At 41.2% G+C, this 26,982-nt stretch overlaps 1 protein-coding gene across 3 annotated transcripts in view; it reads right to left on the bottom strand.

Moving 5' to 3' along the window:
* Positions 1 to 26,662, bottom strand: part of PLCE1 (phospholipase C epsilon 1) — a 384,952-nt gene extending 358,290 nt beyond the window's left edge. For 2 of the 3 annotated variants that reach the window (XM_058298789.2, XM_058298793.2), the window contains exon 1: positions 26,426 to 26,662. The gene's annotated coding sequence lies outside the window, so the exon portion shown is untranslated. Of the gene's footprint in view, positions 1 to 26,399 lie in introns of all 3 variants that reach the window. The other variant, XM_058298790.2, reaches the window with a different exon arrangement.
* Between the last annotated feature and the right edge of the window lie 320 nt (positions 26,663 to 26,982).

The raw sequence follows: 26,982 nt of genomic DNA, 5'->3' as shown, positions 1-26,982 counted from the left end.
AGGATATTATGTTGAGTGAAGCAAACCAGACACAAAAGGACAAATACTTTATGACTGTGCTTTTTTAAACTAAATATATTGTGTAATCTCATGGAGGTAATAACCTGAATATGGGTCATCAGAAAATAAAAAAAGTTTAGAGAATGGAAAGCTGACGGTTAACTTGTGCAAAATTGGTCAAAAGGGTGTATGTTAATCTTTGAAATGAACAGAAAAGGTAAAAGTACAGCATGTTTGTAACTAGCTGTACTTATATGGGTATGAAAGTGGTTTAAATGGAAAGTCTAAGGTCATGTATATTACTAAAGGGAAAGCTAAAAAATGTAACTTGGGACTGTATAACATAGTAAAATTGCATATGAAATATGGATATGAGTAAAAATTTCATACATAAGACCATTTTTCTTTGAATCTGAATTACATGTTAATACTACAAGATGTTAATATCAGACAAAAAACATATTATGCTAAGTGCAACAAGTTAGACACAAAGTACTATATATTGTATGATTTCACTTATATAAAATGTAAATATAAATCAATTTACAAAGATGAAATTAGATTTGTGGTTATGTAAGGCTATGGAAGGATAGAGGGATTGAGAGGTGGCTGCTAAGGGGTGCAGAGTTTTTCTTTTTGGAGTGATGAAATTGCTCCAAATTTTTTTGTGGTGATGTGATTATACTAAAAGCCACTGATTATACACCATGGATAAGACTGTATGGTACATGTATATATCTCAATAAAACTTCTTAAAAATGAATAAATAATGGCATGGATGTATTATAACAACACAGATGAACCCTAAGGACATTATACTGAGTGAAATAAGCCAGACATAAAAGGACAAATATTGTATAGTCTCACTGATAGGAACTAAGTATGAGGAATAAACATATGAAGTTAAAATCTAGAGTACAGTATACTAGGAGATGGGATGAGGGCTGGGAAGGGATGCTGATGCTTAATGTATACAGAATTTTTAATCTGCTTGACTGTAAAAGTGTGGAAATGGATGGAGTTGATGGTGGCACACTGTGGTGAGTATAACTACTATGGCTGGTTTTATGAATGTGCTCGTGGCTGAAAGGGGGGTAGTTAAGGATGTAAATGTCAATTGAAAGAAAGCTGGAGAATAATCTAGGGACTGAATAACATAATGAACCCTGTGGTGGATGGGGACTGAGGTTGGTGGTACAAATACAAGAATGTTCCATGAACTAAAACAAATGTGGCACTATTAGAAAGTGGTAAGTAATGCAACTCACATCAGTTGTGTTTTTCCAATGCATCATATTCTTATCACTTTGTAATAGTTCCCTCATTCCATCTCCTAGTAAACTATACTCTAGATTTCAACTTCATAATATTCTTGCACCAATTTAAAGAAGGTACTTTATCAACATTAACGATCAATAATAGGAAGGTATGGGATTTTTCCTTTGGGTCTAAGGAAAACATTCAAAAATTTACTGAGGTAATGACTGTACAATTATGTGATGAAAGTGAGAGTCACTGAATGTATACTTTGGATGGATGGTACAAGGAATGGGATTGTGTAACACAGTGAACCATATGGTAGATGATAGAATGTGGTTAACAATATAAGAGTGTGCTCTCATGAACTATAACAAATGTACAATAATATAGTGTTAATAACAAGGCTTATACGGAAAAAATATATCAAGTGTATGCTATGGACCATAGTTAGTGTAACAGTCTGATCATGTTCTTTCATAATCTGTAACAGTATTCCAGAACAATGTAAGGTGCTGGTGGAGGGGTGATGTACGGGAATCCTGCAGATTCTGCATGATTGTTTTATAAGCTCACAACTTCCCTAATAAAAAATAAAAATATAAAAATAATTTTTAAAAAGCACAATGAAATACCACTTCAAACCCAGTAGAATGGCTACTATTTAAAAAAATGGAAAATTGCAAGTGTTGGAGAGGATGTAGAGAAACAGGAACAGTTATTCATCACTGATGGGAATGTAAAATGGTCAGCTGCTGTGGAAGACAGTTTGGCAGATTCTCAAACAGCTAAGTATAGATTTACAATATGATCCTGCAATCCTACATCTAAGGATATACCCAAAAGAACTGAAAGCAGGGACTCTGATATTTACATACTAATTTTCACAGCAGCATTACTGACAATTGCCAAAACATGGAAGCAACCCAAGTATACATCAACCGATGAATGGATAAACAAAATGTAGTACATACACCAATGGAATATTATTCAGCCATAGAAAGGAATGATGTTGTGATACATGCGACAACATGGACAAAACTTGAAGACAACATATTGAGCAAAATAAGCCAGACACAAAATGATATTTACACAAATATTGTATGATCTCACTGATATGAAATAATTAGAATAAGCAAACTCATGAGTCAGAATCTAGAATATAGTTCCCAGGGGACAGAGTAGGGGTAGAGAATAGGCAGTTAAGGCTTAATATGCACAGTCTTTATTTGAGATAATGGTAAAGTTTTGCTAAAAGATGGCAGTGAATGTAATTAACAGCACTGAATTACATATTTTAATGTAGCTAAAAGGGGGAAATTTTAGGTTGCATATATGTTAGTAGAATAAAAATTTTTTTAAATGCATAGACCTGTACAACACAAACAATAATCACTAAATCAAACTATGGACTATAATAGTTCAACTATAAAAATGTATTTTCATCAATTGTAACCAATGTACCACACCAATGCACGGTGTTAAAAATAGGGTGGTATATAGGAGCCCTGCATTTGATGTATGATTTTTTTGTAAATCCAAACCTTCTCTAATAAAAATAAACACCTCCCCAAAGTCATTACATATTACTCCTGATAAAGGACCATGTGAGTTTCTTTTAAATTACTTCCCAGAACTGTAATAATAAAGGCTCAATTAATATTTGCTCACTTATTGCTTTGTGTAAACTATTATTTGTATGTCAGTATGTGAAAATTTTCCTTATCTCATGCATTGTATGCAGCCAAATGTTTTTGTTTTTTTTAAAGATTTATTTTTTGTTTATTTCTCCTCCCCCCCCCAAGTTGTCTGCTTTCTGTGTCCATTCGTTGTGTGTTCTTCTGTGACTGCTTCTATCCTTATCAGCAGCACCGGGAATCTGTGTCTCTTTTTGTTGCATCATCTTGTTGTGTCAGCTCTCCATGTGTGCGGCATCATTCCTGGCCAGGCTGCACTTTCTTTCGCGCTGGGCGGCTCTCCTTACCAGGCGCACTCCTTGCGTGTGGGGCATGCACTCCTTACGCGCATCAGCACTGCACATGGGCCAGCTCATCACACAGATCAAGGAGGCCCTGGGTTTGAACCTTGGACCTCCCGTGTGGTAGGCGGACACCCTATCCATTGGGCCAAGTCCGCTTCCCCCAAATGTTTTTTAAAGTTCTACATGTTTTCTGGGTGTTTAGCATATGTACAGGATACCTCATGAGTTCACAGGAAGGAAAGGGGACAGCTCCTACCTTCAAGGAAATTAGTTATTACAGGGTTGACTCATTTAAAATATATAGGAAACAGTAAAAGACTGATTATATTAGTATATGAACTAATATAAGAAAGTATTAAATGGTATAGTCCAGGCAGTTAAAAAGTGGGGAAACCATTCAATACTGTACTAATTGTACAATAGTTTTAAAAAAATACAGAGACGAGAAAAACCAGCATGAACCTAAGTCAACAGGGAAGACTTCCAGGAGAATGAAATAGTCAAAAAAAAAAAAAAAAGAACTGTACCCTGGGGAGTGAGGCCAGCAAGACAACAGAGAGGGAGTCTCTGCTGTGTCTTGGAGCTGGAAAGTGGATTGGCCTTGGATCCTGGAGGCTACTCTGCTTGTATAAGCATAATCTCAGCAAAAGTACTAGAACCACCCTGGACAGGCTGCTGGAAAGTTCTCATACCAAGCTGAGGCAGCACATTTTGGAATCCTGGCAACAAAGGGGAAGACAAAGGTGGGAAATACCCAGGGCTGCTACCATAAAGGCCTTGCATTTGGACTTCCTGAAGCTGCCGATTGCTATCATTTAGCTGGGGTAACTATAGCTCATGTTACAAGCAATTTATAATTAATCAATGGTTAGGCAACATCAACACATCCACTGGCTAAATGTTTCTTCAAACTGGTATTCTACAAGTCATCCCTCAATTAATCTAATAGTCTTTCCAAAGAATTAAAAATACATGTGATGAAAACTAACTCATTCTGGATGAGATAAACACAATAAAGCCATTCTATTACCCTAACACATTATCACATTACAGTCTCTGAGTCAAAGGATCCTGTTATATGGTGTTAATAATAGGAGTATATGTTAAAAATATATACCAAAGGTACACTATGGACCATAGTTAGGGGTAATAGTATGATATCTTTTCTTAATCTGTTACCAAATGCTCCACAACAATGTAAGGCATTTGTGGAGGGGTAATATATGGAAATTCTGCACGTTATGCATGGTTGTTTTGTAGGCTCACAACTTCTCTAATAAAAAATAAATATTAAAAAATAATAACCTACTCTCCGGTACATTGGACTTATACAGGTCAGCTAACAGGGAGGTGAGGATGGTAAACCACCACACCAGGGAACCGAGAGAGTCTACAACTGCAGAAGAATCACATCCATCAGCCATGTGGGATCTAAGACCCCTCTTGATTTAGAGATGGAGTGGACATCGCCATCCCAGCGTCTGCAGGATGGAGGAATAAAATATGGATTAGAGTGGACTTACTAGTATTCTGCTTAGAATTATTATGACTCTAGCAATAGAAGAAACTATCATTAATGTGGAGACAGTGGCCACAGGAGTTGCTGAGGGCAGGGAGAGGGAAGAAGAGGTGCGATATGGGGGCATTTTCAGGACCTAGAGTTGTCCTGAATGCCCAGGAACAGATGCAGGACATTATATATCCTGCCATAACCCACTGAATGAACTGGAAACAAGTGTAAACTACAATGTAAACTCTAATCCATGCTGTGTAGCAGTGCTCCAAAATGTATTCATCAAATGCAATGAATATGCCACACTGGTCAAAGAGGTTGTTAATATTGGAGAGGTGGGATGGGGGGAGTGGGGTATATGGGAACCTCTTATTTTTTTAATGCAACATTTTGTGTGATCTATGTATCTTTTAGAAAAAGATAATAAAAGATTAATAATAATAATATGCTCCAGCATCTGCAGACCCTTCATGGCTATTCCTGTGTCCCCTCCTCCTACCTGGGCCTCCCACACCTGACACCAAGCCTACATTTAAATTTCATCATTGGTGGCGGACTTGGCCCAGTGGTTAGGGCATCTGCCTACCACGTGGGAGGTCTGCAGTTCAAACCCTGGATCTCCTTGACCCATGTGCAGCTGGTCCATGCCCAGTGCTGATGTGCGCAAGGAGTGCCCTGCCATGCAAGGGTGTCCCCGCGTAGGAGAGGCCCACGCGCAAGGAGTGCGCCCCGTAAAGAGAGCTGCCCAGCGCAAAAGAAACTGCAGCCTGTCCAGGAATGGCGCCGCCCACACGGAGAGCTGACACAGCAAGATGATGCAACAAAAAGAAACACAGATTCCCGTGCCGCTTTTAACAACAGAAGCAGACAAAGAAGATACAGCAAAATAGACACAGAGAACAGACAAGCGGGGTGGGGGTGGGGGGGGCAGGGGAGAGAAATAAATAAATATATATTTTTTTAAATTTCATCATTGCACCAGGTAAAACAATCTCCAGGCTAAAGTACTTTCCAGCTTCAGAGAAATTCCTCCACAAAGCCCTAACAGATGGCTTAACTGTTTTAACTTCACATAAATGTAAATTGGCCATTTCTACCCATTTTCCTTTCTTGTATCTATCCACACTAAAACACCAGCACCAATGGAGGCCTCCATAGGTCCTCTGAACTAGCTTAAAAAAATATTCTTGGTCCTCATGATGTCCACCAAAGACATCAAATTCTGGGTGGAAGTCCATGCCAACCGTCGACTCAGGCAGTTGAGGTCATTCTAATGCCTTGTTTGGGGTAGAGTTAAAAATGCAAATAGAACACCATGTTAAAACTCAAAGTTCATTTTAGCCTCTGATTTACCACTGAGAAGCCGTCATCTAGAGATGAGTCATGTGGACTTCTTACCTGACTGGGAAAAAAAAAATAAAGCAAACAAGGTTTTGTTTTGTATTTTTGTTTGTTTGTTTCACCATGGCATTCTTGCAGGGCAATGTAACCTTGAAAGAGAGAGAGTAAAACAAACAGAGCTGTTTGCTAAAGCAAACAGGATTCTGACATGCACTACCAGACTTTAGACCATTTCTGAGCCTCAGAGTGGGGCACAGGGAGGTTGAGGGATGTGCAGGGAGAGGGCAGGGGGTCATGATATATCAAAGCCCAGGACCCGGCTGGTGTGGAGCCCTCAGCAAATCAACTATGTCACATGACACTAGCACAGTAAGTGAGGTAAATATTACTCATTTTTGGTATTATATAATTATGTCATTAGTTCAAATATCAGTTGCAATTTTCTGGGTGCCAGAGATTAAAAACAAAACAAAACAAGCTTTGGCAAAAGTATTGTATCACTTTCTACACTAATTTTTTTTTCTGGAAGTACCGGGGATTGAACCTGGGACCTCAACATGCAAAGCAGGTGCTCATCCACTGAACTACACTCCTTCCACATCTACACTAATTTTTAAACAAATAATTTATTACATTTATCTGGTTATAAAACAATACACATTTACTGTAAAAAAATTTTTTTAAAGGTTATATATAAAGTTAAAAAGATAGCATCATAAATCCTAATTTTGTTAAAACTTCCTTCCAGTTTTCCCTGCAGGGACATATATAACTTTAACAGAATTGAAATTAAAATGTAATTTAGTTTTGATCCTGCTCCTTTTAATATTATGTTGTTTATAAGAATAACTTTGACATAATGAAATTTATACAAATATTAGCAATTCCTTTATCAAAGTTCAAAATGTTATTCTAAAAGGGAGAAGGGTCATGGAAAATCATACTGCTCACCTCCTGAACTCATGTATAACCCTCCCTGCTCTCTATGTATTTGGAAACATTGTCTCATCTTTGGATATATAACTGCCAGATTGCTCAATCTTTCTTTCAAGGGCTGGTATAAGTCATTCATATTCCTCAATTCACCAATTCAACAAATACTCTTTCAACACTTATGATGTGCCAGACTTGCGCTGGGCACTGAGAATAAATGGTCTGTAAACTCTAATAGGTCTATCTGAACTTTGCCAAAGGGATATTTGCTACATGTAGGTGCTATTTTATGATATGTAATTAGGCCAAAGTGGAGTCAACATTCAAAGCTTCCTACAGCCTGGTCCAAACTAGCCTCTCCAATCCACCAATTTGATATTCCCCTTTGCCAGTGTGGTCTACTCCCCAATTCCCTGAACCTGGTCTCTTCACATTCACTTCCGTGCCCAGTTCTTTACTCCCAAGCCCTACCCGCCTTCCTCTCCTGAGCCACAGTCTATTCAGGAAGCTTCTCTGAACAGTGTCTATGAGCCTCATTCTCAAACCAATGGAGCGTCAACCATCCAGAAATTCTTCCCGCCCCCATCCCCAATGGCTCCCTCATCTGTTTGCTTGCTGTTGTTGTTGTTTGCTTGTTGTTTGCTCATCTGCTCATTGTCTGTTTCTTCTTTAGGAAGCACTGGGAACTGAAACCAGGACCTCACAGGTGGGAGGTGGGTATGCAACTACCTGAGCTACATCTGCCCGTGTTCCTTTCCACAGGACTTTCCACAGCTAAGCAATAAATACATTACCACTAACTATTTAATCATTCCTTCTCAAGAGCTTCTCCACCTGAATCCATTTCTGGTATTTTTTTTTTCAAGAAAAACATTCTCCTCTCTCAATTTCTACAAGCATAATTTTTTCCCATCATGACTAATAACTTCAGTTGTTTTCCTGCAGCGGGATGACAGCTTAAGATAAAGCACTTTGGAAATAGTAAAGTTTGATTCACTTTACCCACAACTTGTCAAGAAAACATAATTACTGTGTGTAAAGCAAGACATTCTCATGTCATCCCGCCTCCTCTGTACTACCTAAAGCCATATGAGGCACCATGCTGAGCACATCATGTGTAGAGTCTTTTTTAATCTTCATAGCAACTTCAGCCAGGTATAAATGATTATTTTAATTTCTAATTTAGAGATAAGAGCACTGAGGTTTAGCAAGAGTAGGTTATTTGTCCATATCATACAGCCAGTCACTGGTCAAGCACACATACGAATCCAGGCAGCTGCCTCCCCACAGCAAGCCTTTTCTGTGAGTTACCTCACTGTCCTGGCTGATATTCATTCTTACATGTTCTTCCCAGGAGGCTTAGATGAGCGATTCCCCACATTTACATCAAATTCTCGACGTGCTTGGCTGCTACCCAGGAGATTGATTCAAGCCAGGAGGAGGGGGATCTACATATTTAACATGTTCCGAATCCTCCCCAGTCTCCCAGGTGATTCTGGTACCAATGGTCTTCAAATTATACTGAAAGAGACTACACTGAGCACAGGCAGACTCCACCCACCAGGAGGAGAGGTCTTTGTAAAATGGCATTAATTTCCCTGCTTACTCTCAATCCATCAGGGCTTGAAGAAAATGGCAGAATATAAACCTCATAGATGTCTCTGGGGAAGGTGTCTCTGATAACCCCCACCAGCTGGCTGTAAAGAGATGAGATTTAAACCTAAGGGGAAAACAAGAATGAACACACACACACACACACAAAGAAGGAAAAAAGAAAAAAATAAACAAAAAAATAAACCTAAGGGGAAACCTCTTGGGAAAGGATATACTAAGCACCAAAAGGCAAAGCAAAGCTAAGCCCTCAGGGGGCCACTCCAGCTTTGGGCTTGCTGTGCACACGCAAAGTTCAGAGGACAGGCCCTGTGACAGCCCCTGACACACAAGCATGAGTCATCTCCTACCCCCCGCCGCCCCCCCGCTGGTTTGCAAAAGAAACTACAGTTAGCACAAATGAGGGAGCCAATGTGGCTCAGTGGTTGAGCACTGCCTTGCCACATATGAGGTCCCAGGTTCAATCCCCAGGCCCGGTACCTAAAAAAATAAATAAGTAAACTCTTTTTAAAAAAACACAAACAAATGGCTCATCCCTGACATAACTCTCTTGCCTCCATGGACTTGGTAAAGAAGGAAGAGCCTAAGGGATGCTAAAGGGAAAGGGCCTAGCTTCAGGCTAGCTCTGCCCTTACCTGTCCCTCAGACATCACCTGGCCCACTTCTCACCTTTCTGATTTCAGCTCAAATGTCATCTCCTCTGAAAGGCTGTGCCTGCTCTGAAGCAGTGCTCCTCCCTACCCACTCATCACATTTTGTAACATTACCCTGCCTGATGGTCTTCTTAGCTTTTGCCACGATTAGAAAGTATATTTCTTACTTATGTGTACAACAGCCCAGCGTTTGTCTCCCCTAACTGGAATCTGAATTTCCTGACAGCTGTGAATGTGTTAATTTTGTTCACTGCTATATTTCCAAGCCTTACCTGTGACACAATAGGCACTCAATAAATATCTGTGGGATAAATAAATGAATCAGCCTCATTTGTTTCATTCTGTATTATCAGTTTCTTCTACCTCACAAGGTGATTTGTAGGAAAGGTCAAATGAGATCGGCACGCAAAGGTGATTTGTAAAAGGAAATATACTACAGACATGGTAGGGTCTGGGGGGAAGTGACAGTTAAAAAAACCCTGGGTGCCCCCATAGGCCTCCAGCCATGACCTTGGCACACTAGTGTGTGCTCTCACCCACCCCTCCCTCCATTCCTAGGCAGTTACCTATAATCTAAGAATTTGGATGGTCCAGGCTACAGATCATCCAAACAGAATGCAATAAAATTATTCATTACAAGGTGAGGCCTCTCAGGGAGTTCTCACCACCGGGCACAGATAAGGAGAAGCAAAGTCAGGGATCTGACAGGAGAGCAAAACCTACGGAAACAACCACAAAGACACTTTCTGTCCCAGGTGAGGTGGGTTCAATAAGCATGAGCTGAGTGCCCAGTATGTTCCAGGTCCTGGGCTCAGCCCCAGGGAGAGACTCTGCCATATGGAGTAGGGGAGACAACACGAAACAAAAAACTTGAATACAGGGTGGTGAATTCTGCCTGGGAGGGTGGTGGTGGTCAGGGAACGCTTTCTATAGTGGAGGAAACCTAAACTGAATCTAAAGTGCAGTGGAAAGAGAGGTGGGGGGGAGAGTGAGTGAGCCAAGGAAAAAGCACACATTGTGTTTAGGGAGCTCTGAGGACTGAAAACATTGTGTATTTATTCTGGAGTAGCCCAGGGCTGGGAAAAGGATGGGGAACATATACTGAGGGCAGAGGAGCTGGGGCATACTGGGATGGGTGGTTAATGGTCACTCTTTGCAGGCAGCAGATCAGAGCTGTGTTTGTCCACATCCTCACGGTGACTGTGGGAGACGAGCCCATTCATTGGTCAGGAGCCCAGAGGGGTAGTCTATCTTGGCTGGGAGTAGAATCAAGTGAAATTAAAAAGATAAGCCCAACTTTACAGTGCTGTGAGAAGGGAGGACCTTAGTTGGGAGGAGTTAGGCTTGGGAGCCAGAGAGAAATACCAAGGGAAGAAATTACCCAGCCAGATTTGTCTCCTATGCTGGAGAACCTGGACCAGGCCATTTATTCAGAATTGCCCCTGTGAGTTTGTGCACTAAGTAGTCTCACCCTGTGGCAGGGAAGCTTCATTAACAGCCCCGTAGAGCCGTGAAGCTGCTGAGTCAGTGCTGCACAGAGGTAAGAGGAGGAAAAAAAGAGTCAGGCATTTTAGCCCAAAGAGGTATCTCCTTTGAGGCCTGATTGGCGACAGCAGAAAGAAGAGAAAGAAAATTAGGGCTCTGATATTTTACAAACTATACTTTATGCTCCAAACTTGCTCATGAGACATGGTGTGGTTCAGAGCATGAAAGGCAGGAAAAGCAGAGAGAGCCCATCCTTAGGGCTGGCATAAAGCAGGCGTGGAAGAGCATTCTCCTTCCTTTCCGAGCTGTTCTTAGATCTGAGTTGCCTCAACTTCCAGGGACTCGAGGGAAGAGGGAACAATGTACAAGTTTCTCATAGGGGATATAAATTCAGGGGCTCCCAAGTAAGAACTTAAAACCTTGTCTTTGTTTTGATGATATCTGAAAAAGGATGAACATTATCAAACCAGGATCCACCCTCCCCAAATCAATCACTCAAACTTGGGCTTGGACCTGGGGATAGAGGTGAAAGTCCCCACCTTATTAGCATACACTCCCTTTTTCCCTTTCTCCCCACAACCTCCTGCTCTTCTGGCTTAATGGCACTGAAATGGGCCTGGCAAGGTTGAACACAGGGAGTGGCTTAGTCCAACACAGAAACTCCCTGTCCTAAGAGGCCAATGGCTTATTATAGTTGACCCCTGCGGGGCTGTGGTGGGGCTGAGACTGGGCAGTGACTACAGTCCACCCCAATCATCCATCTGTCTTTTCATCCTGCAAAACCTAAGCAAATAGCTCTCAGCCTCTCTCATCTACTTCTGCATCTCCCAAATGAGTACCGTTTCCTTTCCAAGCCAAGCCAGCCCATGGCAACTTTGACCAAGAGCATTTTCTACTTCCTTTCTTCCTTATGGGCTTTCATCTTGTTGTGCCTGATAGCTGGTGAACTCTTGGCTTATTATATACTAACACATTCTGGTTTCTGCTCAGCAATCTCCTACACATTGAGAGCCACAAATACCTGCAGGATCAACAGATGAAAATGTAGGCCACAAGGTACATGCTATCAGTACGGGAAAGATTAAATAAAACATAGTACTACACATACCCAGGAATATCATAAAACAGTTTATTGCTTAGATCTAGATACGTTTACCTGGAAATTTTCCAAAGTAGAGTGTTGCATTTTATAAAATAAAAATAAATTGAAGAACGAAACTTTTAGTATGAGCTCAGTTATATAAAACAAAACAAAACAAAACAAAATGTATATCCTTATGTGAATGCGGCTATAACTATACATATGCTTAGGAAAAAGTCCGTAAGAATACCCATCAAACTGATTAACAGTGCTTACTTCTGAAGAAAAAAGGACTGGATGGGGATTAATGGGAACTTTTACTCAATCTGTATTATTTGTAATTCTTTACAAACAAGAACACACTCACATATTACTTTTGTGATGAAAAAAATCAAGAGTGATTTTTTAAAACCTGATAATACTATATGAGATTTTTCATCCTGTATAACTTTGCTTTATTGAGTTAAAAAGACAGAAGAAGGCAGTAAAACTAGTTCCCACTTGGGCAAGAGTTTGTTTATCCTGCTTATCTCAAGCTACAGCCAACAAAGTTAATGACTCTGAACAGCACTGGCCACTCCTTGGCCATCCCATCCTCTCACACCCACGGCTTCAACTATCACCTCTATGTGGATGACTCCCAAATGCCTCTTTCCAGACACAGCCTCTCCCACAAGCGGCAGTCCTGACTTTCCAACTTCCTGTTAGGCGGAGTCAATGCACCACATACAAAACCAGACTCCTGCCCTCTCTTCCCTCCCCAAATCAGGGCTTTCTCCTAACTTCTTCCTTCCAATTAATGGGCATCTTCATTCCCCCAGGGACCCAGAAAGGAAACTTCTGATATCTCTAACCCTCCTTATCCATTCACCTTTACCCACTAGCCACTTGCCACATTCTAGTGATTTTTCTCTAAGATTTCCCCCAAGTGTTAGGTCCCTTCTGTTGCCACTGATAACACCCAGTTTGGATCTTTCCATCTGTCACCTGGACTAGTAGAATAGCCTTCCAAGTGGTCTCCTTGCCCAACTTCCCATTTGGTGAAGGGCTAGCAAATTTGGGAAACTGTGGCTTTATATCTTCATTCAAGTGTCTGATAAAATGTTAAACTGGGCTGATCCGAGGACAAGGCTCTTGACTACAGATCTCTTTCCAAGGGAATCCAGAGATTATCACTGGAGAAGGGGAAGTAACTTTTTTTTTTTTAATTTTAAGGTTCTTTTCATTTATAATCTCATTTATACCTTTCAAGAATTCTTGGAGGTAGGTATTGTTATTCCTATTTTAGAGGATTTTAAACTGAGGTAGAGAGTGGCTGAGTAACTTGTGAAAAGCCTCATCGCTATTAAGTGGTAGAATTTTTATTTGAACCCATATCTGCTAACCCCAAGAGTTCATGTTCTTTCTGCCACGCACACAGAAACCTTTCTTGGATCCTCAACTAAAGGATAAAGTATATATCTCTTTATCTACACTGAAGGCTTTCAAAATTCTAGTCCCAAACTACACCATGTATCAAACAGTAATATATGTTTTACATGCCCTTTTTCACTATATCTTCACCATAACTCTGAGGTAGGTTCTATAATTATGTCCATTTTACAGATTCAAAAACTGATGCAGAGAGAGATTTAAAATAGCTTAATCTGTAAGAAAATTTATCTCAAATGTTTGTGGGGTTTTTTTGTTGTTGTTTAAAAAACAAACAAAACAGCTTAATAAATCTCACCAAGTTAATAAATAAAAAAGCTGGATTTCAAACATGGTCCTGCTTGACTAAAGAGATATCTAGGAGGTGGAATGGACAGGAATTTCCATTTATACACTCAATTGACAAGTATTTATTGAGGACCTGTATTGAAGTGCAATAAATATTGTGCTGAAGCTGGAGATAACAGAAGTGAACAGGGAAGCAGATGTGGCTCAAGTGACAGAGCTTCCGCCTACCATATGGGAGGAACTGAGTTTGATCCCTAGGGCCTCCTGGTTGAAAAAGAAGACGAGAAAGCATGTCCACATGGCAAGCCAGTGCTCCATGCAAGTAAGTCATGCAGCAAGACGATGACCCATCAAAAGAGAGACAAGGGGAGAGTCAAAGTGATGCGCAGCAGAAACCAGGAACTAAGGTGGCACAATTGATAGGGAACCTCTCTACCTATCAGAAGTCCCCAGGATCAAATCCCAGTGAATCCTAGAGGAGAGAAAATGAGAAGAGAATCACACAGACAGCAAAATAGCAAGGCAGGAGAAGGGGAAGGGGAAGGGGGGAAATAAATAAATCTTAAAAAAAAGTGAACAGACAAAAATCCTGCTCCTGGCTTCATGGAGAGTATACTCTATTGGGAAAGAGAGACATAAAAATGCAAGTTGTGTGATGAGCACTGGGAATGAAAAGCCCCAAGAACTAAGGAATCATGAACCTGGTAGGGGAGGCCTCAGAGGACTGAGGTGTCTGGTCTTAGCAAGTGGATTAATAAAGCTTCTATTCACTGAGATGGGGAACATGGAAGAAATAGGATTGAGAAAAGACTGAGTTCAGTTTGGGAAACAAGTTTTGGGGAGATGTGCAGTAGGCAACTGGATACGCAAATCTGCAGCTCAGGTGCAGTGAGTAGGCTACAGAGAGATTTGGAGTCATTGGTGGAAAGTGAAACCTGAACATGTACAGGGCAAAGAAAGAGCAGGCCTCACAGGAGACCCTGTCCAGCTGACGACTAATACTCTTCTGTGAACAAGCATTAGACAAGGATTGCCTCACCTCTTTTCCTAGGAGGAATATCTTCCCATCAAGTCAAACCCTGCCTTATTCAAGCTGTTCCCTCTGCACCAGAAAAATCCAGTCCAGAGCTCCCTCTCCTGGACTCATGCCATTTAACAGTTGATCAGGATTCTGAGGCAGTTCTTGATAACAATATTGAGCAATTCAGGTATATGTACCTTAAATCTCCCTAAGTGGGCCGCAATATCTTTGGTGGCAAGACCTGTGTCTAAATTTAGAAATGCAGTAAACATTTTTTTTACAGAACCAACCCAAAAAAGTACTCAATTTTAAAAGAGTAATAAGCAGTAAATCAATAGTTGAACATTTCACTGATAGGAACTCATTGATATGAACTAGCTACTCCAGATGAACCTGAATACCTTCGTCAATAGAACAGCAACCAAACCCCTGGGAATTCATCCAAGTCTTCCCCTGAGCCTCTGCACGGAATGGAACTGGGCACAAGGTGAACATTCGCTGCCTCTCCTTGTGCATTCTGGTCTATGCCATGGCGTGGACTGCCTTCAGGCCCAGCAGCCCTTGCTTCCAGAATTCTTCAAATTGAGAAGACATTTCTTCAGAAAAGAAGAAACTAGGGTGAAAACATTTGACGCAAGAAAACACCAAGTAGCAGCAATATAAGCCTCTTTCCCATGCGTCAAGTTACAGAGTTTTAACCAAGATCCTTAAACAAAATATTGTCACATTTCAAAACCTTACACATGATTCCTCACTTACAATGTTTATTTCATTCTTGCACACACAAAAAAAAGTCTGAAATATTGAGAAAGGAAGAGAGTAACATCTTTTGCACAGATTTTGGAACTACCAGGTTCCTTGCCAGCACTGCCTGGAGGAGAGAAGCACAGGTGGGCAGAAGCCATGGGGGGGCTTGCTCACCAGCGCCCCCATCAGTCAGCATAGACCCTGACACATAGGAGAGCCTCGGTAAACGAGTGCTGAATGTATGAGTGTGGGCTAGATGTGAAAGCAGGTCCCTTTCCTTATGCCCTTTTTCTATTCTTTTTTACCATTTCACCTGAACTAAAATTTGAAAATCAATTTGAACACTCCTGGACTTCATGCTAACGATGTGGCCACGCTTTGGCTTTCTGGTTTACTGCCATTTTGTTGAACATCCCTTCACTCCAGAACAGGAGGTCCACATTCTGTGCCTGGCACCCTCAAGGAGGGTGCCTACCCTCTATTATTACAGTTCCAATGCTGCCTGTTTTGTGAGGAGCAAAAAGAAATGAGGATATCCCAGTTTAGGGAGGAGAAAAAAAGGCATTCCGTTTTCAGCTAGCAAGGAGAGGCAAATTGAGGAGCTAGGCTTGATTAACAGTGAAATTTTTACAACAGCACATAACCCAATTAACAAATCCATGGTGGGCCCTCTATTCTCACAAGGCCCTAGCCCTTTACCCCTTCTGAAGCTGCCCCCGTCACTCTCAGGAAATGGCAGGGGTTCTCCCTGGAATTCAATCTATGCATACTCAGAAGCAGCAGCTAATTTTAATACTGGCCTTTGATGGCGATGGCTAAAGTAGAACTAATTATTTTTTAAATCCAAAGTGAAATCTAAATAGATTCTAGATTAACACGTCTATTTTAGAAATATAATTCATTAGCAAAATAATAAACTGCCGCAACAAGACTACAAATATGGCTTAATGAAAAAAGTTTGTTAATATAACATATCAGTAGGTCAAATGTGAAAAAAGCATACAGTCACATCAAAGATTATCTTCTTGGCATTTCATAAAATTCAATGCCCTTTGATGATTCTTAAAGTTTTTTTTCAATCCAGAAATATGAAACTACTTCTTCAAAGTGATTTAAACTATTTTAAATCAAAATCCAGTATTATATTTACTAGTGAGCAGGAAAGGCATTTCCATTAAAATCAGGAATAAAGTAAAGAGCTCCATTATCTTCATTCTTAGTTATTCATGTTCAGGAAGCTCTGATTCATAGAATAATATATAATTTTCTAGAAAGCTCAGGAGAATCAGCTAAAAAATTAAGTTGATTAAATTTTTTAAAAAGCCATTTAGAAATAAAGGAATAAGATATAAAAGAGTAATACAGAGAATACTACAAAACTTGACTGATAGTATGGTAAGCCCAATCGGAATCCCAACGGATTTTTGAGATTAGAACATGATGTCTCAAAATTTCATTTGTAAGAATAAACAAGGAAAAATAAGTAAAATTTGAAAAAATATAATGAGAACTTGCCTTATGAATGTATTATATATAAATTTATATATATAAAACTAAGCTAAAATAATTAAAACAGTATGATACTCATTCAAGAATTTACAGTCAGATAAATTAGACCTAAAACTACCTTTAGTACCTATAACCTTAAAATGTGACCAAAGATGATTAGGAATCATCTAGAATTGACCAATAAATGAAGTAGGAAAACTGGTTAAGTACATGTTACTAAAACCCTAAAGAGCTAAAAATAATTCATCTCAGAATATGGATAAGACTAAAATTTAAAGGCCACAGAAGAAATCATGAAGGAGGACATATATATATATATGATCACATAGAAATTAAAATTTTTTTGTACATTAAAAAACATGAATTTTAATATTTGCACAGAGTATCTCATAATAGGGGTAACCTCAATCCACTTATTATAAAGAATGATGTTAGGTGAGAAAGCAAGTTACAAAACATGATCCCAATTTGGGACCAAAAAAGACAGAAAAAAATAAACAAACCTAGAAAGCTATTCATCCGATATTAGAAAGCCAAGCCTACCCTAAATAGTAAAATTGCAGGTATTTTAAATTTTTTCTTTATTGTGCTTGTCTCTGCCAAATTCTCCAAAATTAATTTGTATTATTTTGTTATCAGAGAAGAATGCTAGTTGGGAAAAAAGTAATCAAAATGACAAAGACAGGACGATATTTGCACAAAAATATGATAAAAGGACACTCTCCTTAATTCATTAAGAGGTCTCAAGGTAAAAAGAAAAAATGGGCAAAGAACGTGATTAAATAATTTACCAAGAAAAAAGCAAATCAGTAATTTAAAAAGTATTTTTCATTACTAGTTATTAAAGAAATACACATGCAAATTACAGAATACCAAGGTTTGCTTATCAAACTGGCAAAAAATAAAAAATAAAAGATATACCACGAACTGGTAAAAGTATATTGGAAATACCACTCTAGTATATTATTATAGTAGAAGTGCACATTGGCACATCCTTCTCAAAGAGCATTTTGGTAATATGTATTTAGGAGCCTTGAAACAAGTTCTATCCTTTGCCCTAGCAATTCCACTTCCAGGACCTTGCACTAAAGAATGAATTAGAGATATGTTCAATGAAGATTTCCTTAAAATAGATAAAAAGAGGGGGACAAACAACTAAATGTCCCACAACAGAGGAATGGGTAAGCTGTCTATGGAACCATACGCTGGAATAAGATCCAGTCATTGAAATCAAGATCTGGAAACATTTAATGGCTTAGGAACATCTTAATGGTGGAATGTGAGGTGAGGAATCCATGATCACAAACTGTGTATTATATATTTATGGCATGATTTCATTTTGTTTGACAATCACAAAAACAAGAAAACAAAAGCAGCAGTTCTGCTGCTCCTCCGCTGGTTGGCTTTAGGCAAATTCTTGAGTCTTTTAGGAGACCAGTTCTATCCTTTATAAAAGCCAGATGGCCAAACTAGTACTACCCGCCTCCTCTCCTCCATTCTCTTTTAATTACTGGATCAAATAGGATATAATAAAAAATTAATAAAGCCATCATAAACAGATGCATACTGTCTGCATTAACAGATAAAACATAGGATTTGAGTTGTTAAAATGATGTTTTGGATTAAAAGTTCTTTTTAAAATCCTAATGTCTCTTAAATAGGTGACATATTTTAGACCTGACTGCTTAGATGGTGACAGTTCATTAGGAATACTCAGAATGGCCAGAAATAAATGCGCCGTCTCTCTTATCCTCTGTGACTAATTTGATCCGGGCTTGCCAGCCTGTGACAAGAACACACTTCACCTGTTGTCAGCCATTCCAGGACTTGGTGGAGCCGGCCCACTCTCAGTCAGCAAAGGGCAGTCAAAGATCTAGATCTACGAGATGTCAAAGAGAGAACACGCAAGATTTTCGGACTGCTATGTTGCACTGATTGTGCAAGAAATTTACTTTTTGGAATTCTTTTTGCAATTTTATATAGCTTCTATACATAGCTCAAGAAGTTCTTGCCTTCCTCTTAAGAGTCAAATATATATAATTTAGCATAGTTCTCTCAAAACTACCTCTAGCTTTACCAGTTCCCACCACTGTGAATTTTAACTGTGCCCAAGCCACAATGAAAAAAAGAAGAAAAAAAAACAACCCTGAGCACAGTAAACCAGGCTGAGTTAAGGACAAATTAGCCTGCTGAGTGGGAGAAGGGAATCAGCTCAGACTACAGCAGTTAACAAAACTGCAGAGGACAGAATCTGAGGCTCTGGCTCTGCACCCTCATCCAAATTCATTCTGCCTTTGGGGGAAAAAAAGAGGAATACAATTTTACGCCAAAAGTACTTAACTTCTGTGAGTTTTATCCATCTCTCTGAAATTGACAAAACAGGCTGTTAAGAAGGCTTTAATTCTTCTAGGCAAACGTTTCATAAGTGAAAATGTGCTCAATGACATCTGAGTTTGTATTATTAATAGCAAATGCATTAAAACTTGCTTTAGCAATGACAGTAACTTGAAACAACTCAATGATATCCAAATTAAACTGTGTTATATGATATCTTAATCCCAGATGTGTATAGTATGTACTTGGTCACATGTATTTTCCCAATGATTTTTTTCCATTTCCCTGAATTTTCCATAGTCAGTGATATTATATAGTTTAAACCTAAAATGAAGTCATCAAAACATAGTCTCTCCTTGCCTCTGCCTCTTCCTTAATTCTGAATATAGCAGCCTTACTGTTTCATTATTATAATGTAGCTGTTTCTATACAAAGCAATAAAAATACCTAAGTGCTTGCTGAGTTTCATTATAACTCACCAGAGCACAAGCAAAAAAGCCCTCCTGAAGGAGACTTCATTATTTTATAAATTGAGCACTTTTCATTGGGGCCACCCCACAGCAAAAGATTACTCCCCACATACACAACCAGCAGCAATGCCACTGCTGAGCAGAAAGAGATAATAGGTTTTGGTCAAACAGGACTGAAAATGGCAGCCAGCTTGTTTATGTGGAAAATGTAGTTTTGTTTTGTTTACTCCCAGTATCCTCCCTTTATTCACGAATAATAAGTAGCAGGTCCTAAGCTCGCTGCTGCCTTTTGCGAAGTGCCATGGGGAAAGGAAAAAGAGGGTAGGAGTCTTTCAGGCTTTTGTTGCCAAAATGGAAGCCCTAAAGGTACAGGGGAAGTATTCAAGAGGATAAGAGGGTCTTATACACCAAGCATCCAGGTGCAGAAGCAGGAGAAATGGAGTTCCCCTCTGCCCCTCCCTTCCCAGCCTGGGGGCAGGGGAGGAAAGAAGAAAGGTCTACAGGTCTGCTGAGACCGACCGCAGCAGCCAGGTCAAAATACCTGGAGGGAGCCTGTGGTCAGTAACAGTGGGCATTTCTATGGCACCCAGGCCAGGAGAGAGGAACAGTTCTTTGACCTAAGACCCCCCCACCTTCCGCATTACTGGAAAGCAGGGGAGGGGAACCCCAAGAAGACAGAAGGTTAAATTCTTTTTCTGCCAGTACTGGAAGACTCAAAATAGAGATAATAAAAAGGATCACAACTGCTGTTTGTTGAATTCAGGCACTGTTGTAAACCCTTTACATGTATTATCTCATTTAATTCTCACAACCTATTAGATACTACTAATACAGCCCCCATTATACAGATGAGGACATTGAGGCCCTATTAGGCCAAGTACTTTGCACAAGGTCACACAGATTTTAAGTGGTGGAGCCAGGCTGTAAACAAACATCCAAACAACCTGGCTCCAGATCCCAAACTAGTAAAATGGGAGCAGAGAAAATACAGAAAAGTTCTCTCTTTGTCTCTTTAACAATAATAGCCCCCTTTCATGCAAAACCCAAAGCAGTATATAAAACAAACAAGATGACTACTCTGGCAGAATCAGGGTGGACGGCTCAGCTCTTTATCTCCCAACACTGCCTCACCCTGCAGAGGTCCTGGAGACTCCTGAGAAATCAACAGCCACCAGCTAAACACAAGGAAAAAGCGAAAAATAAAGTGCTGCCCCGCAGTCACAGAGTACCTCACACATTCAGGCCCTGACATCAAACACCTCAAGTCTGAGCATCTGAGGAGCCAGGAGAAGGTGGAATTCAGGGCTGGAGCTGAGCGTCAGGAATGAGGCAAATCCAATAAACAGGCAGAGGTGGGAGGCAGAGCCAACGGGCACCGGGGCCAGCGGTCTGTGGTGAGTGAGCCAGGCGGCTGGAGAAGCAGAGGTGGGAGTGAGAGAGGGAGGCCAGCACAGGAACTGCTCCCAAAGCCAGCTTCCTCCCCCTCCAAGCTGTCCAGACATATTACACGAGATAGGAATAGCAAAAGCTTAGCACGTCCTTCAATAACCGGCATTTTGGAGGAAAAGAAAAACTACACTGGCCTCCTCATGGATTCAAATATCACCTCCTTACCATACAGTAGCACACCATCCAGTGCTTGACGCTGTCAGAACTCAAGAGACAGAAATGCCTACATTTGGGAGCAGTGTCTAGGAATGGTAAAGAATGGGTTCAAACCCCAGCTCGATCACTTACTAGCTGGTAGCCTTGGACAAGCTACTTGATCTCTCAATGCCTCAATTACCTCATCTGTGACAAGCAAGCATATAACAGAACTACCTCAGAGGGCTATTATGAGAAGTAAGTTAATACATACAAAGTACTAAGAGAACAGCACCAAGCACAAAGCAAATTTCTCACAAATGCTGGGTATTATTGCTTTCTTGTTTTGGTGGCTTTAATTTCATTCCTGACCAATCTTTTTTCTCCCACACTGCATTAGTTTCCCTACTGCTGCTGAAACACATTACTGCAAATTTAGTGGCTTAAAGAATACAAATTTATTACCTTACAGTTCTACAGGCGAGAAGTCTAAAATGGTATGTGGCAGGGCTGCATTCCTTCTGGAGGCTCTAGGGGAAAAACCATTCCCATGCCTTTTTCAGCTTCTAGAGGCCTTCTATAGCTTTTGACCCCTTCCTCAAGTCACCCCCACCTCCTATGACTGGCTCTGACCATCCCACCTCTCTCCTGTAAGGATGCTTGTGATTAGATTGGGCCCACATGGATAATCCAGGATAATCTTCCCCAATCTCAAAAGTCTTAATCACATGCAAAGACTCTTTGTCATGTAAAATAACATATTTGCAGGTTCCAGGATTAGGAAGAGGGTGGCCATTACTCAACCTATACACCTCCTCCAAGTATAAAACTGCAAACTGGCAAGGCTTAAGTAGGCCCAGGGGGAAGAAACAACATTAGTAGCTAACTTTTTGAGTACTTACAATGTGTCCAGCACTATATATAAAGTGCTTTAAGTGAATTATTTCTTTAGGCCTCAAAGCAACCCTATAAAATTACTATTATTAGATCATTTTATGGAAAGGTTAATTCTCTTTTCCAAGGTTGAACAGCTGGGAAGCTGCAAAACCTATATATACCCAGGTAAGTTTGATTCTACAGTCCTTGCATTTGACCAGTACAGTGCCTTGTTCCCTACGCCTCAAGCCCTACTCACATATATACCCATAACTGGGGAGCACCATGACATGCCAAAAGAGGTATACATGCTCCCTGGACACAGTGAAACAGAGACCTGGAGAATCTGTGCCAAAGGTACATGGAGATGGTGTAGCATCTTTCTCATGCTCAAAAATTAGGACCCTTGGTGTTAGTCAAGAATTTTCTCAGATGTGGATTTGGACCAAAAAACCAAGAGACTACTTAGGCCTGCAACTACATGTGGAGGGAAAGTGAAAAGTCCATTCCTAACCATAGGCCAGTCCTGAAGTTCCAGCAGACCTCCCAACTGAGTCAGATTGATCTAGAACCTGTGCAGCCACACCAGGAAGGCTCAGAAAGCCCATTAGCCCCCAGAATGGCCCTCCGGTAGTTCAGCAGTCCGTCTGGAACAGGACCTCTCTATCCCCTACCCTCTATTCCACAAAAGATAAGCAAGCCCAATTTGTCCTAGACATCAACAAGGGCCCCATGGTTTTAATAGCACCACAAGGAACAACCTCCATTCCTACCGGTTCTTATATAGCAAATGGCTCAAAACCAAGTGTGGTTAGTACAAGGTAAAAAAGGAGCAAACTAAACAACTGTTGAACACATTGGTTTAACTACCCATAGCATTTCAAAACTTCAACCGTTAAACAATTTATTAGGGAAAGCTCTATCTGAAACTTCCTAATGGGCGGAGTTAAAGGTATTTGGTTTCATCCCGGCAGAAGAGGCCCAGTCATTTGTCTGAGGTGATGACCCCAGGGGCATGTAGGATAGAATAGTGGTCCAGAAAATAGAATCTGGAGCCAGCCTGCTTTGACTGAATCCTAGCCCTGGAACTTTCTTGCTCTGTGACTTTATGAAGGTTACTTACCCTTACAACGCCTTCATTTTCTCATCTTCAAAACAGATATAATAATGAAGGTCCACTTTCCCCTATCCAAAATCTATGGTGTCAACTATAATTCAGAAGCTTTTTGGATTTTGTAATGGAAAGTCAGTGCCTATACCATATATTACATAACAACCCAGTGGGATCCACAGCAAATTGAACAAGTCCATTATGTCTGAAGTCAAAAACATATGAACAGTTCTCACCAAGTGAGAAAAATACAAACTATAATAACTTCCTATCAGTTTGAATTAAGTTTTATAACCAAACTTATGAAAAACACAGTTTTCAGAGCTTTTTTTGATTTTGGAATTCAGATAAGGGGTAAGGGATCACTAGTATTTAATGTCTGATGTGTTTTAAGGATTAAATAAGTTAATAGATGTAAAGTAATTAGAATAGTGTGCCTGGCATACAGTATGCACTACAGAAATGTTACTAACAATTACTACTACTACCACTACTATTTTCATGTAAATAGACTTGCTAGGGGACTGTAAACAGACAATTTTTAAGTTATGCCTAAATTTGCTTTGAAGAACACCACCTTGGCATTAGCCATTTGAAACAACACTCTAAAACAGGCCTCTCTGCAATGATGGACTCGTACTATGTCTGCACTATCTAGAATGGTAGCCAGTGGTCATATGTCACTTTTGAGCACTTGAAATGTCTGTCGTTAATTTTACTTAATATTAACTAATTTAAATATAAATGCAAATATCCATGTGCAGCTACTGGCTATGGTAATGAACCTTGCAGTTGTAAAGGGTTGGGTTCCCAATCTTGTTGATGGAAACTTATTTAAGCAATAATAGAGCTAAATTATAGCATTAATAAAAACAAGCCTGAGCTCTGCATCCAGGGAGCAGAAAGGACCACATGCTGGAGTTTTCTCTTCCTTTCCAGTCCCCATGGTTGGTCCATGACAAAGTGTGTCTCTGAGATTTTCTTCCTCTATTTCCCTACTTACTCCCATCTCTGACTCTCCTTTCTGGGACCCTACATCATTGGGCCACATGCTTTCCTAACACCCCCATCAATACCTACTAGCCCTGGCTCCAGCAGCACCAAGTTCTCCAATCTCCTACCTAACCTCCCCTCAACTAAACTCCCACTTGCTCAATGCCAAAGATTTCAAACAGATGTTAGGAGAAAAGCAACTTGATCAGAAAAATTCAGACACTAAGTAGCTGGGGTTTGGTTTGTTTTGGTTTTGTTTTATGTTCTACAGCAGAGGTGGCCCAGGAAGGAGCCAAAGTGGAGCATCTGTTGTCCAATATTCTTTATGACTTGTCAGTCAGGTGTGTCAAAGCAAGGACTGCCAACATACACATGCAGTACCCTCGTTCTGTGCAAATCCTCCCGCTTGCCAGGGCATGGGAAATCTTTCCTTCTCTCTGCTTTGGAAAACTGTTTCACCATGCATAGTCCTTTTCAATCTTCCTTTTCTCATTTAGCAATTTGTAGTGACAAATTGCACATCAAATGAAATTTTTAAAGTACAGAACAAAGTCCAGAAAAGAATGTGATTAAGAACAGTTGCAAATAGAAAAAAGAAACCAACCACCTTCGTTGGAATCTAGCTTCACCACAACCCACTTGAGCATGGAATTTTTAATGACAAAGGTCTAGCTTGGATTGCATCCAAGGAGCTTATGTTACTAAAGGCCCTGGAAGAAGGAACTCCAATCCAATCTCACCTCTTCTGGTCCAAAGGCAGGGACCAAAGGTGATATTATGTATGGCTCCTGGGTATAAAGAAAATTTCCCCTGTCAGGCTGAAAACATAGGATAATTGCTAAAGGTAAATATCATACATTTCTCTAAATCCTGATAACCTCCTCCAAAACAGAGATTTGCATTGTATAATCCAAGTCGTAACATTTAATACTGACCCGCAATTATTTCTAAAGGGCCCTCTAGGTGCAAGCATTGGGCCAAGAAACCACAGTAACTGCTTTCAGTCCGGGAAATGAGACGTCCACATAAATTACTTTCATAGAAGGCACAGAGTGGAAAGGCCAGTCAAGGTAAAATGCTACAGGAATCAGGGCATGGAAAGGTCAGCTATTTCGGAATGGAGCACCTGGGAAGATCTCACAGGAGCAGTAAAACTCAATTTGAAGGATGGCAAGATTTAGGTGATGAAAATGGGGGAGAAAGGGCCATCCAGGAAGAGGAACGGATGCCCTAGGTGACAGCATCATCAGACATCTTTAGAAAAGTATTTGAGAAGACATGACTTCAAACAAAAGTTTGTTTGAAGAAATAGTCCATGTCCCCCCTCCCCTCATGACAACTGGGCACCTATGCAGGCATCAAAGGGTCACCTGCATCTATATTCCAAGACGGGCTCTCAAAAATTCTCCCTTGTAGAGTTCAGCATTCTTAAGACTGTGGCCCCACCCTATCCCTACTCATCTCTGCCAGGGCATCCTACAAATTCTGCATAATGCAATTGAAATTAGGAATTGTGTGCAAATAAAACTTTTTGATGAAGAGAATTCTACTTAATATGTATTTAGGGAGCTCACTATTGAAAAGAACGCTTGTAAATCTTTAAATGATGAATCCTTCTTCCACTGAATAATTGGTTGAGTCAGTTGAACCAAATGTCTCATGGCTTAAGCCCGGCAAGGGGAGAGAAAAAAAACAATTTTGCACTGCACATTTAATATTAGCCACAACCGAGGACTTTCGGCTTTAGAAGAAACAATTCATTACTGCGTTAAAACACAGAGAGAAAAGACAGAGCCATTTTTCTGTCTTCTAGTTACCAGTTAGAGTAGGACAGAATCCAATATTGTATTTTCTAGGACTCGATGTCAATAAATCTCTCCAGGAACAAACCCTTGAGCACTTTCTTTGAAATACAGTTGTAACGTACCATCACAAAAAGAGCTCTTATTTTCCTTCTTTCTACACCATTCAGACAAAATAAAGTGGAGACCTGAGGTAAAAATCTGAAGGAGAAATCCCTCCAAGGGTGTTCTCTAGCCCATGTGGGGTTTCGCCTGCATCCCTCTGGAATCGCCTGCCTCAGTTCTCCCCAGGATGGGTAGAGAGAGTCTTCCATCAGGTACGCGGGATTATGGGGCGCCCCACAGCGGGTCTACAGGATTGAGAGGAAAACAGCCCACCTCTGAAGTCAGAGTTGCTTCCTCACCTTTCCTTTTCGGGCCAGTCACGCCTGAGTCTCCGAATGCAGCGTGCCCCTGAGGACCTGCCGTGTGCGCGCCAGTCGCTGGCGTCGGGTATCCCCGCCACAGGGTGCCAGCGGCTCAGCGGATGCCCTGGAGCGCGCAGGGGCCAGGCAAGTGCCCGGGAGGCTGAGCCCGGAGCGCGGACCCGGGCCGTGCGCGCCGCCCGCCTCCCCTCCGGCCCCGCGAGCCCGCCCGCCCCACGTTACCCCGTGCGCCCGGCCCGGCGCCGCCCCCTTGCTTCGCGCCCGCCGAGCTAAGCGCGCTCCCGGGACGGCGGCGGCGGGGCCCCCGCCCTAGGCCGGGCTTTCCCAGAACTCGCCCGCCTGCCCGCCTCGGGTAAGAGGCTGCGAGCGCCGCTGCGGGTCGCTGGGCCGCCAGGGGAGCGGTCTGTGCCGGGCCCGCCCCCGGCCTCCGGCCGCGGGGGGAAGGCGGGCGCGGAGGGCGGACCCGGCCACCGCCTCCGCCCCCGCCGCCCTCCGCGCGACCCCCGCTTGGTCCGGCCCGCCCAGGGCAACCGCAG

Source organism: Dasypus novemcinctus, chromosome 6 (genome assembly GCF_030445035.2).
Source record: "Dasypus novemcinctus isolate mDasNov1 chromosome 6, mDasNov1.1.hap2, whole genome shotgun sequence".
Lineage (NCBI taxonomy): Eukaryota > Metazoa > Chordata > Mammalia > Cingulata > Dasypodidae > Dasypus > Dasypus novemcinctus.
This window is presented reverse-complemented; position numbering and strand designations above follow the sequence as displayed.